Consider the following 13,582-nt stretch of genomic DNA (forward strand, 5'->3'; position numbering starts at 1 on the left):
ACCAAGGATCACAGATCTTCTCAGAAGTTTTGGTAAGAAGAATTTCTCCATTAGACAGACAGTCTCTGCTCTGTAGTTTCTATTTCCTGCAGCATGACTCTGTGGTTGAGGAAACCAGAACTCTCCTGATCACACCATCTGTGCAACAAGGAGCGCATCTCCAGAAAGCAGCTGTCCCAGCATCCCAGATCTGTAGGGACCGCAGTTCTTCACATTACTCTGATCTGCTTTGATTTTGTCTGGTAATATTGTTAGTGACCAGTTGGATGAGGCCCTCTGTCTATCTGTATTCATTCCTAACTCTGTCTTAATTGTGAATTTCTTTTTTTCTCCTTATAAAAATTGAAGTGTCTTGGTTTTTTTTCTCTCTCTCTCTTTTTTTTTTTTTTTCTAAGTAGGAAGTTAATGTTAAGATAACAAATACTGTTAAAATACTTTATGTTCACAGCCATGTGTATTGGCATGCAGTCTGGTTTATGCCATCCTGGAGCAGATCAAAACAGCTATTGCATGCTACCAATGAACTTGTGTTTGTGCTTCTTATTCACTTGCTGGTTGTTAACTTTATGTAAAAAGCCATTCTTTTGCTTTTGAATAAATCAATTTGTGAAATCATCATCATTCTGGAAATGAGTTATAGGTATAACTGTGGGCTTTTTTTTGAATGGTCATGGAGAAAAAAGAATGCGAATGCTACCGGAGAGGCAAGAGCTGAGGTTTTTTGCTCTTTGATGATGGATATAACGTGGATATTTCTATGCACTGTGTAGTTGGTTTTAAGAGTTATTTCTGTTAACAAAGTCTTCAATAAGAGAGCTGAGCTTAAGTGTTCCAAGGGTCTGAACAGCAGATACTTTTAACAGAAAGCCACTCCCTCATTCTGCTTAAATTTTGATGAGGATAATATGGCATACTCTAACTGATTTTTAATTAAAATAGTCAAAAAAGAAATAAATGCTTGTTAGGCCCAAATTCGTAAATGCATCCTCCTGGTATTTTTCTGGAGTTTATCTGCTAATGTTTCTCTTGGGGGAAAAAAAAATTGTTCTCAGAGCAGCTAACATGTAAATTAGATACTTAAACATGTTCTGATGTTTAACTTTACATGAAAAAAATATAGCAAGAGCTTATGTGTGTGTGTGTGTGTGTATATATACACACACAGAGATATATATATACACACATATATACATACATATATATACACACACATATATACATATATATATGTGTGTGTGCGTGTGTGTGTATGTATCATCATAATCAGCCTAACCAGTGAATCAAAAATCCTAGCTGGGATGAGATTTAATTTATTTTTGGTTTGCTTCTAATCTGTTGGCTTTTCTATGGCTGATAGTTTTACAACAGTGTCATGGTGTTTTGTATGATGAAGAAACCTGTTCACCATGTGGATGATACCAATAGCCCATTTTGCATCTTAAGAACTGGCATTCTTAGCAGATATACTTTATATAATATTGCATGGCTGCCAAATATTTTTCTAGTTGTCCACTAAAATTTGGTGTAAAGATCAGATTCTGCTCTTTGAAAATTGTATCCACCAAATAATATTGATAAATATCTCTATATTTTAAGTGCGGTATAATTTTTAGGCTATTCTTTTGGTGAAGTCACATGAATCTGTGTTTGCAGCTCTGGTTATGAATAGGTTATACATATTTGTGCTTCTGGCAAGTGTGATTTAAGATATAATTGGTATTTGTCTTATTACCTCATGCTAGGTGTGCAGTCTAAAACAAGATTCCTCACATTCTTTATCAAAGCAGCATCCTTTCTTAACTGAAGTTGTCAAGTAAACAGAGTAAACTTTTTATGTAAAAGGTTATGATCTTGCAGTAATAGGTTCTTTGTGAGAACGAATCCATTCTTTGAAATTTTGTAACCCAATTATGCTCTGTATTCAGCATATAAGAGAGAATTTTAATCTAAATTTCATATGGAATATAAAAATATCCCTTCTCTGATTATGTCTGTTCTAATCATGGAATTTATATTTTTCCTATAATACAGTATGTTTGAGAAACAATTATACGGCATTCTATCTGTTTTAAAGTGGTCTGAATGCATAATAAATATGTAATTGGCTCATTGAATAATCAGATGTATTAAATTAGGCAGGTATTTGCCATTAAATCTGTCACTCATAGGTATGCCTACAACCAGTTTTATTATATAGTCCATGAAAGGAATCACCTTAATTCATGTTTTCATTTATTAATTCTCAGATTTGCCAGTGTCATTAAGCTGCATAGTATTTGGGTATGCTAAGTATGAAGTTTTGATCACTGATTTAGATGAAAGATGTAGCAAATGATAAACAAAGAAGCTCAAGTGTCAGTTATTTCCACTGAACTGAGAACTAAAATTAAATTTGAAATTCGCTTACTCCACATGACAACTTCATGAAGTGTTATGTTAATTTTGCCCACATTTAACCATGTGGTATTTTGGCTTACATGAGGGTCTGCCACAAAACCCACAAACCTAATAGATATGAGGACTGGGATTCTGAGATAAGCACCAGAAGCCTGCCAAGATTAGAAGTAGGAGGATACATTTTTCTTTTTGTGTATAAAGGACTATTGATGCTGCAATTTTTGCTTGTCTAACTAAAGAAACTTGTAATGAGATTTGATTTTTAACAGCTGGATGTTCACCATATTTGAAAAGTTGGGCCAAATGAAATATTTTTTAAATGTTAGCCATTTTTGAAAATCTTTGACAGTTATTTCCTATGCAAAATTTCACAGTCTCCAGCAAATGGATGAATTAGGCACTAAATAATTGTGTGATTCTTCAGCTTTAGTGGTGAAAATGTATTTGGACAGGCTTAAGAGAGGAAAAAAAATTGCTATACTTCATGTGCCATATAGTGTCAGTGGTATGTTTTTATTTTTTCGGTTAAAATATTTTAACATTGGCAAAATGATAATATTTGAAGTTTGAAAAGTGTGTGTATCGTTTTAATGTTTTGTATAGTTGTTTTTTTCTCCGTTACAAATGAAGCGTAGATCCTATGCTGTGTTGGGCTGAATCACTCACTGGAAGAGCCTGGTGCTCTCTATTGGCTACAATGGAAGTTTCGATTCATATGTCTAAAAGCTACTTGCCGTAAATTGGGAGAGAGAATCCTACCTGCACTATCACTTCCAGGAATGCAGTATTTTTTTTTTCTTGCTCTCACAATTTCTGGGAGACACAGCTGCTGTTCAGGCTTTGAGGTGTTGTGCAGAGCTGGAGCTATTGCGCTGTTTCTGCCAAGCAGACCTTGGTAAAATTACTCAGTGGAGTCTTTGGTAACAGCTGACTAGCTTTACATAATATGAGAATAATTCGTAGTTGCCACCAACCTGTGTTAAGTTTTAATTTGCGGTGACTGATAGGCTTGTGCCTCCATACTAATCTGAATTATTTTATATAGCTGTGCCTTTCTTACAATGATTCTTACAATGATTTATTTTATCTTTTTAATGTTACCTAAGTGCCAAATCTACTTATACTAAAAATATATAACATTGTTATGGAAATAAGCATATGTGTGAGTGTATAATGAAGCTGTTAAAATATAAGTCTTCAACATGCAAGTAATTTTGCTACCAATAAAATTTGTTTGTTTTATTTCATCCTATCACGCTTGGAGTGAGTGTTGAAAGATGAACAGGCAAGCATTGCTCAGCCAGAGGGGAGAAGAACGTCATACGGCCCCCAGAATAGCTTCAGCAATAAATATGGTCACGCTTTTCTTCCCCTGAGATAGACCAAGATCATATTTGTAGCACCCAACAGGTCTGCTGCTTACCAGACATTCAGGGCCTTTGATGAAACGTTTACAAATGCAGCTGCAGTTAGGAGAGATCTTGTTCCAGCAGTGAAGAAGCTGACATCAAGAAAAAGGGAGGAAACAGAATCACAGGCCAGACGGTTTAAACAATACAAGATTTATGGGGAACACAAACTTAATCACAGTATGAAATACTGCTCCAAGATATGAACCTTGTTCCTGTTAGACTCTCTTTTCATGTTAACTTGATTGTGTTTGCAGGTGACTTAGAACCACTGAAGCGTGAAGCTTTTGTGAAGGAGGAAAGGTGGACTGAAAAATAGCTCTTTGTTTAACAGTCTTAGGTCATACACAATGTCAAAGTTGGTATCAAAATGTACTATAAAATGAAGTTGGAGAAAAGCTCAGATTAAAAAGTTGTTTCCGCCCCCAATGTGTTCCAGTGTGTTTCCTCCCCATGTGTTCTCACTTTGCAATATAATTAAGTACAGTAAGACAGCCCTCAAGGTCTGTGGCCTATCTGGCATTTTAGACAGAGAATTTTAAATATTCAAGCCTGCAAGAAAACACTGTTTATTTCTTCATTTTAAAAAGACAGATTATCCCCTCTGGACCAAAAGGATGTTCTTACTTCAGTGTGTCTAAGTTCTGTTCATATAAACTCTTCTGTTAACATAGTGTCTTTATTTCTTATTTCTGTATTTTACGATGAGGACAGTTAACAAACAAGTCAAATTCTGTCTTTGTGTTCACTCCACTGCTCTTGACAAGACATTACAGAAATCAGATCTAGGCTTTGCCCCTTTCCTCTCCCTCACCCCCCACATTTATCAGTCTCTAAAATTTGAAAAGCTAGCTTTAGCTTTTGTAGCTTCTCTGCTCTTCTGGCTTTGCCTGCCCACCCTCTATATTAGCTAGGGTGTTAGTGGAAAGGGTTTGTTATTTCAGACACATACCATCACCTGCTGTACTCTCTTCTCCCCTACACTTGCACAGGGCACAGAGACAGCTTCATACTTTCATTTGTATCAGTTACGCAGGATTTAAATTCATCCCTTGCTCTATATAGCCTAATTTTTTTTTTTTGGTCAGATAACTCAGTAAATGCTATATAGCAAGTGCATTTTAGTACACATTCCTTCAGCTTGCAGTAATGAACTACATCTGTTTTTCCTATGAAAATCTCATTGAGATAAACATGGTGAAGGAAGTGTGTTTGCAGAGCAGTAGCTCTGGTGTTTGTTCTCTATTTCAGAGTGACGTTATGCAGTTAAGAAAAAATCATGCCAGCATGTTTCAGTCAGTGCCAAAAGAACATAGACAGCTACTGCTGCCCAAAACTATATCTTGTCCTATTTATACTTTTGCAAATGAGGGTCTTGCTTATGAGAGGGTTAAGGCGAATAGTGTGTTTGTGTGCTATTTGATAATGAATTTGTCCAGCTATGTTTTAATTTCTGCTGGTTGGGGGGGGGGGGGGGTTGTGGGTTTTTTTGACCATGGGAAGTTTGAATTTTGGCATAGTGGCATAGGCAGTTTGTAACAGTCAAGTCACAGAAACCTAATTTTTTAAATTGTCATTACTCACATTGGAGTTAACTTCCCTGGAAATACTTGTGTGCTCCCCACAAAGCAAAAAGAGCTGACCATTCCTGCCTATGCAGTACACCTAAAATGCAGATATTGAGTATTAAACTCAGATATTTGAGAAATAAAACTCATCCACAGACTCAAAGAATAATTTAAGATAAAGTAGAATCTCTTTGGATCAGGACACATAGAAGGGGTTTACTAATTGATAGCAGCTATCAATCTGATTCGTTTATGTTTGTTGCACCAACACTTGCAGGTGGGGCAGAGGCAGATGAAAAACTTGAAGAACAATTATCAGTCAGATAGGGACTAACCATTGCAGTAGTTCAGTGAGAAACAGGAGAAAAAAATGCAATTCTGTGTGAATGCCTAACAAAATAGGATTCCAATAACTAGCTGAACAGAATGGAACTTGTGTAAATAGGATTTTGAATCTCCCCTGTCAAACACAGAAATGAGAGCTGGTACTTTAAGTTATGCATGTATAGGGCCCTCCACTGGGAAATATCAGGAATAAAGCTTCTAGTTGGCTAAAATAGGTGTAGTGAGAAATGGGACGTAATGCAAATTTCTTCAGCTTTCAAAATTCAGTAAATATAACAAGTTGATATTATAATTGATCACCATGTTTTCCTTTTAGTTTTTCTTTATTATAGTTGTGAAAGGACTTCATCACTGCAATACTGGAGCATAATTTATGTGATATAGATAGAAAATAAATATGTTAGTATAATAAAAAATATTATATCCATGCTTCCCTACAGGCTAAATCATGAGCCAGATTACCCAGCTAGCCCTGATGGGTTTTCTGCTGTAGTGAGGAATCCATGGATGACACAGGGCTGCTCTTAGAGCAGAATTGCCTTCATCCTTGCTGCTGCGCTGGTGTAGGCTGCTGTAGAACAGAGGACAACCTAAGCATTTAGAAGTACTTTTCCCCTTCTTACTTCCATCTAATGTGGTTATCAAACTGTCTCCTGAAGTGAAACTTGAAGTATGCTAATAGAAATATTTTAGCTTATTATTGTATGCTTTTTAGTCCAGACTTGCACATAGGTAATGGACAAACACCAAGAATTAAGGCTGAAGAAATAAGAATTTCCTTATTTAGAGAACTGTATTTTTGTATTGTGTTAATGTTATCATGAGTGATGACTCTTCCTCAGTGGAAACTACTTTTTTTATTCGTCAGTGAAAATGCTTGGAAGTATAAGAATAGCTTTTAAAATATTTTTAAAACATTTTTGCAGATGGTTGGCTGAAAAAGATCAAATGTTTGGTTTAAACTCATTCTATAAGGTATTTTTTAATAGTTTTGGCAGCATTTTCAATAAAAAGTATAACCAAGATTTTCAGAAATTTTTTGACAGTGCTAAAAATTTGGGCACATTTCAGGGATGGAAACAATCTGATTTCTACAATTTACAGGAAAGATCTTTTAAAATTATTTTCCAATCACAGAATACACTTCATGAGACTTCAAATGACATTTCACAAAATTGTTTTAATCTCTCTGATTTCCTAAAGTCTTTCTGTGTTTGGCTGTCATCATAGCTACTGGATCTTTAAATTTCACAGTGTCATTGCAGTGGAATTTGAACATAAGACCCATTGAAGTCAATGAAAGTCATCCCACTAACTTTAGTGGACTTTGCTTCAGCATCTAAATAATCCATTTTATTAGCTGAAAGTTGCATACTCTTTTTTTGACCAAAAACAATAACTGGAAGATACTATTTTTTGCATGTATTGTTTGTGCTGTGGTAGCTTCTTAAATTTTTAAATGGCAGCCAAAATTGAATGTGCTAGACACTTCTGTGCAAACATGTAACACAATGGCTCTTTGCTCAAAAAATTGTCATCACTATGAGATTAAAAAACAGTAGATAAATCAACACCTGGATGCTGCACACAGAAGTACAGAGCATAGGAGAACTTTTTAATAGAATTTCTACTCATATGAGTTGTCATGTTTACTCATATGAGTAGTCACATTTAAGTTAATGTAACTGAAGATGAGCAAGTGATGAATTTGCAGAACTGTTCCTAATATCTCAGTAGCAATCAAGTTCCTTAGCCAGCATATTACATATGCACAGAGAGACAACAAACACAGTCAAGTAGATAAAAACACAGTTTTAGATCTTTTGAATTTGGCTGATATGTTGGATCTTACAATTTGAAGATTCTGTTTGTATAAAAGCTTGATGAGTGATAGGTTGGATAAAGCTGGAATGAGAATATCTAGATTTTAAGGATTATAGCTAAGAATCTGGCCTTTTGGGAACTCATGCAAATGTATTAAATGTATTTCCATGATAAAAAGCCTGGTATTTCAAGAAATTGGATTCCAGTACTAAAACTGTTGAAGGTTTTATAACATTGAAAGAATGAATGTTTTTGTTATATCTCAAGAACTAGGAATGCATACAATCACGACTAATTATTTTAAAGTAGGCTTATTATAAAACTACTAAGAATAATTTTATGAAGAAAAAATCATTATCAAGGAGTATCTCTGAGGTATTGATATCTGAATTTCCTTCTACATGAAACAGGATGGACTATGGTATTTAGAGAAAAATAGGGCAGAATTTTGTGGCAAAATCTCTGAAGAAAACCTGGTGTGATGTGGTAAGTAACTTTGAAAGTGAGTAAATAAGTTCTAATTAATAGATGGATTGTTGGATGTAAAATGGTAACTCAGTGATTATATTTCTTCAGAAATATGTAATAGCCATCTAGAATTACTTAGGTTGGCACCCCTCCATGGTTTTATACACTGTTAAGTTAGGGCACAGATAGTCTGAACTGTGACTGTTAATACATAACTTTGCTTTGTGGTCTCATTTCTAAGTAGTTACGTATCTATTTCATCAGTCATCTTGAAAAGATAGTTCTCATGAGAATCAATATTTGATCTCACCAGCGTATATGAATTCTGTGCTATGTTCTTTTTGCTCATATGTCATCACCAGTAATGCAGAGTTTGCAATGGGAATTTAGTCAATAACTACTGATGGCAGAAGGTCCAGAATAGAATGTCTTATTTTCCCAAGCAACATTGACTCCTGCGCCACTGTCAGTTATGCCATGTCTGCACCTAGAACTGAACTAATGATTCTGCTAATGATGCATAAGTGGAATACAGCTAATTTTCACCTCTAGCTGCATAGAAAACAGCCAAAGTTTTTTTTTCCCATAAAGTAAACAGACTTGGTTTTGATTATGCACAAAGAACTGATCTGTTAAGTAAAAAACTGTCATTTTTTTTACTTGCAGCAATCACTTTTATAACATATCTGGCCTAGATGTTTCCTGACAATATCATAGAGTGATTGGTAAAGTCAGGAAGAAAACAAAACCAGAATCCTGATTTCCAGATCTTTGACCTAATTTATACATCTGCTCATTAAGTCTGTTTTGGTACAACTTATATAAATAATATTAATATCAGCAAATTTTCTTTTCATGAGGTAAAAATCTGCATATTAGAAAACTTGTATAGGTGTGTGTATATACATTTTATAAAAAACATACAAGATGATAAAAATAAGGGCCCAAGAGAGGCCATACAGAGAAAAAAGGCAAGAAAATCAGTATAGTGAGAGAAGTGACTCGTCAGACAGTGACAGTCTGCTTTCAATGCCAAAGTGCCAAGAGGCCAACTGGATTTGCAGTTCTGTATTTCTGTGCCTTGTGCTTCTTTTGTATTCATTCTACTTACACATTAAAAAGCACCTTCACAGAGAATAACTTTCAACTGTGTAAAATATTGGAGAACTCTCTGTAAATGCATTTGGATTAAGGTTTTCCAAGAGGTTCTGAGCTTTTTCATAATCTGGCACTTCTGCTGGCTTTCTTCGTGCATAAGAAGATAGAGGGGCTTAGAGGAAAACATACAGGTATGGATAGGTGTTAATTCTGAAGAAAAAAGCCTCAGCTATATTTCCTCTTGAGCACTCCTGGAGAAAGAGCATGCTTTATATCATATTTTTAGAAAAGGGAGGCCTCTTGTGGTCAGTTATGAAAACAGCTTTTTGCCAGGCACGGGCGAGGGTGTGTGTGGCCACCCTGAGCACCCTGTGACGTACCGGCCTGGTCCGAGAGCTGCTGTGCCAGCTCGACTGCCCTGCTCCCAGCCTTCCTCTGCCTTGTGCTACATCAGCAATGGTCTGGGAAGCCAAACAGTTGCTTATGAAAGCCAGGAATATAAACATGGATATGCTGGTGGTATTTCATAGCAATATTGAGGCAGGGGTGTGTGAGGGTGGGTAAGTACCTGAATATGATTGTAGAAGCCCTGTTATCATTGAACAGGTCAGCAGCAGGAAATGCTGTTCTTGCTGTTCCTCTTTTCTGTATTGTGTTAGGACGTATATACCTGTGATACAAATGTGTAAATATTTTTTTGGATTCTTTTCCTTCTCAAATAGGCCAAAACAATAAAAGGACGATTTTTTTTACTTTTCAGATGGAGTGTCCTGTGGAAAGTCATATGAAAATGCTCACATTCTAAGTTAGGGACATCATGTAATCAAAAGCAGAATAGATGTGACAGTGTGCTCCTTCCCCCCCGATGTGCTCTCTCCCCCTCAATCTGACCTCCCATAAACAGCATGTAGACAGGGGCTAATTGAGCACGCGCCAACTAAGACCCATCTAGCATGCAGATATGACTATGAGTCAATCATCTCCTCCCCATAAACAGGGGGCAGCCCAGAGCTCATTGAGCTCTCCTGCATGGCAGCAGGCTGCACTGCAGAACCTCCCCTTGAGCAGGGAGGTCTCTCAAGGTTACTCCTTGGGGTTGAGAGATTCCTTACCCGCCACAGATCCTTGGTAAGTGATTAATAGCATGCTGAACTTTTGCGAACATCATGAAACTTTGCTGAGTTATATCTCTGATTAATTGTGCACTTAAATCCCTTAGAAATAAACTGTTGACCAAGTCTGAGACTAGGATCAGATCCAGCTGCACCCAGGCACCTCTCAGAAGGAGTCTGGAAAGCAAGGGGGTCCTTTCTGAACCTCATGACTCAATGGGAGGGTCCCCTTCACACACACTCCTTTAGACATGAACCGTTGACCAAGTCTGGGACCAGGATTGGATCCAGCCGCACCCAGACTCCTTGCAGAAGAAGTTTGGAAAGCAAGGGGGTCCTTTCTGAACCTTGTGACTCAGTGGGAGGGTCTCCTTTGCACTTGCATCTGATCCTGTCCTCTATGCAGTAAATAACTGAGTGAACCTTGCCAATCGAATCTCGTTAAATCATTCTTATTTACCATTGAACTTTGTTAAGTCACTATCTTACCGCAATAAACATAGTGCTGCTTCTCTCTTATGAGTGAAGTGTGTTACTCCATTCATGGATGTTACTCCATTCATGGAAGCTAAGCTATAACTAGCTTCCCATATCTGCATTATTTATGAAATATATGACATATGCAATTTTAAAATGTTTTGGATATGAGAAGACAGTGAGAAACATTTTATAAATGTTTAAATAAAAAACCTTTGCTCTTCTGAATTATTTATTATTGCATTGTTTCCTATGAATTCATTTCTCTTTCTCTGTTTAAATGCTATTTATTTAGGAATTTAAGACTCTTAAATACATTTGATTAATGTATATTTCATTAAAGAGTCCAGATACTTTTTGCCTTATCTAAGCTTTAACGTGTTCATATCAGAAAATCTTGCTAGTTAGATGGGTATGTATGTGAGTTATTATATTACTTCTGAACTACTTTCCCAAGATAATGGGCTCACACTTGTCCCTTTTGCTATCTAATAAGATAAGGCTTTTTTACTTAATGATGAAGAATTCATACTTAATTGCAGACTGCTTCAATACAGTTGATGTGCTAACTTGAATAAAATAAAACATAGACCTCACTTTCTGTGAATTTAGGCCTCTAAATCTTTGTATGACTAGCCATTGACAACATTTTAAACACTAATAAAAGCAACAGTATTCAGCAAAACTGAATTCTTTGCTGTTCTTTGCACATCAAAAACTCACTGGTGTAATTTCTTTTTTAACTGGGTGATTTAGTATCAGACTACAGGACCATATAATGCTGCTGCTTTTCTTTCCTCTCTCCCACATGGTTCAGAAGTAAGAAGGGAACATGAAACAACAGTAAATTTCCCAGTGCCATGTCTATTGTACTATTTTTTGAGATTAAGAGGAAAGTTCAAAGTTCATGCAGCTGAAGCTTCTGGAGTAAGCAAAGTTAAATCCATGTAACTAAATGCCAACTCACAGACATGTGTGGCTATAAAAATTATGAAATACTAATAATTGTTTTTCATCTCTAATACACAGATTTGAACATGTACAAACCTCAAGGAATGAATAATTCCCATGCAAGCTATTCATTTCTATAATTTATCTGAAAAGCTGCTGTGGGATCTGATCTAGATCTCACTAAATCAGCAGTCTGATGCTGTTTGAACTTCAGGGATAAATGAATTGCATCTCTATTATAGTACAGAGAAATACAGTCTTCAGATTCCTCCATGTATATCTTTTTTTCTGCTAACACCTCACCCTTACAGTGAAGATATTAGATATATTTTAGTCATCTTGTTAGTTGTTCTCTCCTGACTTACAGAATAAGTTTAAATCCAAGATGTTCCTTTCAAACAGAGCCATTTTATTCTCTTTAATTGCCCTTCTAGTCATCTAAAATAGGTAACAGAACATAACTCAGATGTCCATGTTTGATATTAAATAGATTAGTTGAACAAGAAAATTGAAATGGGACAGTGATCTGGTAACTTACAAAATGAAAACACTTTGATTCCAAGGCTAAATTGAAAAAGAAAAAACCCTAAAATACAGTCTCTAGTGTACGTAAATTTCAAAAAAAAAAAAATTTTTTTCTAATGTTATCCAATATCCTGTTCTTTGCCTTGAGATTTTCTAAGATCTAGTTCTGAGGAAATGTACAGCAACCTAGGTTAGAGACTATGAGAAAACCTGTGCATGAGTGATGGGTTAAAGCCCCAGTGCATGAGGGTGCTCCAGCACTCTTAGACATACAGCTTTGGAGAAACATTGCATCCTTGTTATCCACTCTAAGCAAATTCTCCAACTTTTCAAAGAATTAAAATTAGGTTAGATAAATTCCCCCAAATTTACTGACAGTAACACACTGACTAGTATCAGATAGGTATGAGAAGCCACTCATCGTGCCTGCCCTTCTGAGGCTATTTGTGAGTGACTGTGAGTGGTCACTGGGAGGTTGCAGGGCTGCAACTGTGCCCCTCTTGTGAATGGTGCGGGCTGGGAACTGGCTCTTAGTTCCTTCCATTCTGATTTATAAGATTTGTGCATTAACTTGTCTCATTCAGTGACTTAAATTCATCCCCTTGCTTAGTGTTCTTGGTTTAGTTGATGATATTTAACACCCCCCAAGGGTGTTTATTGCTGCTTAGTATTGCCCACAGGCTTACTATTAGAAGCTTCAAGAGAATATTGACAAATGTGTTGTACAACAATTAACTGTCAGGAATCATATTCAGTTTTGTGTATGGTGTTTCAAGACCAAACTCTTGGCCATGATCACAAAGTTTAATAGCTATGAATCCAGATGAAAATTTTGGCTCAGTTGACACTGATAACAAAACTCCTTTTGATTACAAAAGTGTGAAAATTTCACTTAAAATCAAATGTAATTGTTACTGGGCTGTAGCTCACAAGGTATTAGGTTCAGGTCTTCTTTCATGCATTCTCCACATGGTGGGGACCACTAATGGTGGGCTGCATGGGGCATAAAGAAGTGGTATGCATGACTGAGGTATCTTAGTTCACCTAAAGTAGTCACCTTTATGGTTGATCCAACAGTTGGCATGAGAAGAACAATATTCTGGGCTGTGTTAGCTTTCCGTGTTTTTTTAGTTTGCTCGTCTGATTCAGCAGATAGTGCCTAATGGATGAGGCTTCTCCTATCAGCAATTGCATCTTCTAAGCTATCTCCATTCTGAAATACAGGGGAAGCATTTTCTGATGGGAGATGCTAATTTTTGTTATCAAATACTTTTCAAGGACTTTACTTCATTTAGGGGAAAAAAACCTGCAAAATTGCCAAGTACTTCTAGACTTCATCTACAGAAAAAAATCAAGGTGCTTTGTCTCTGTAGGTTGAAAGAACACAGCTCAAGGAAAAAAAGATGTG

Source organism: Apteryx mantelli, chromosome 2 (genome assembly GCF_036417845.1).
Source record: "Apteryx mantelli isolate bAptMan1 chromosome 2, bAptMan1.hap1, whole genome shotgun sequence".
Taxonomy (NCBI): Eukaryota; Metazoa; Chordata; class Aves; order Apterygiformes; family Apterygidae; genus Apteryx; species Apteryx mantelli.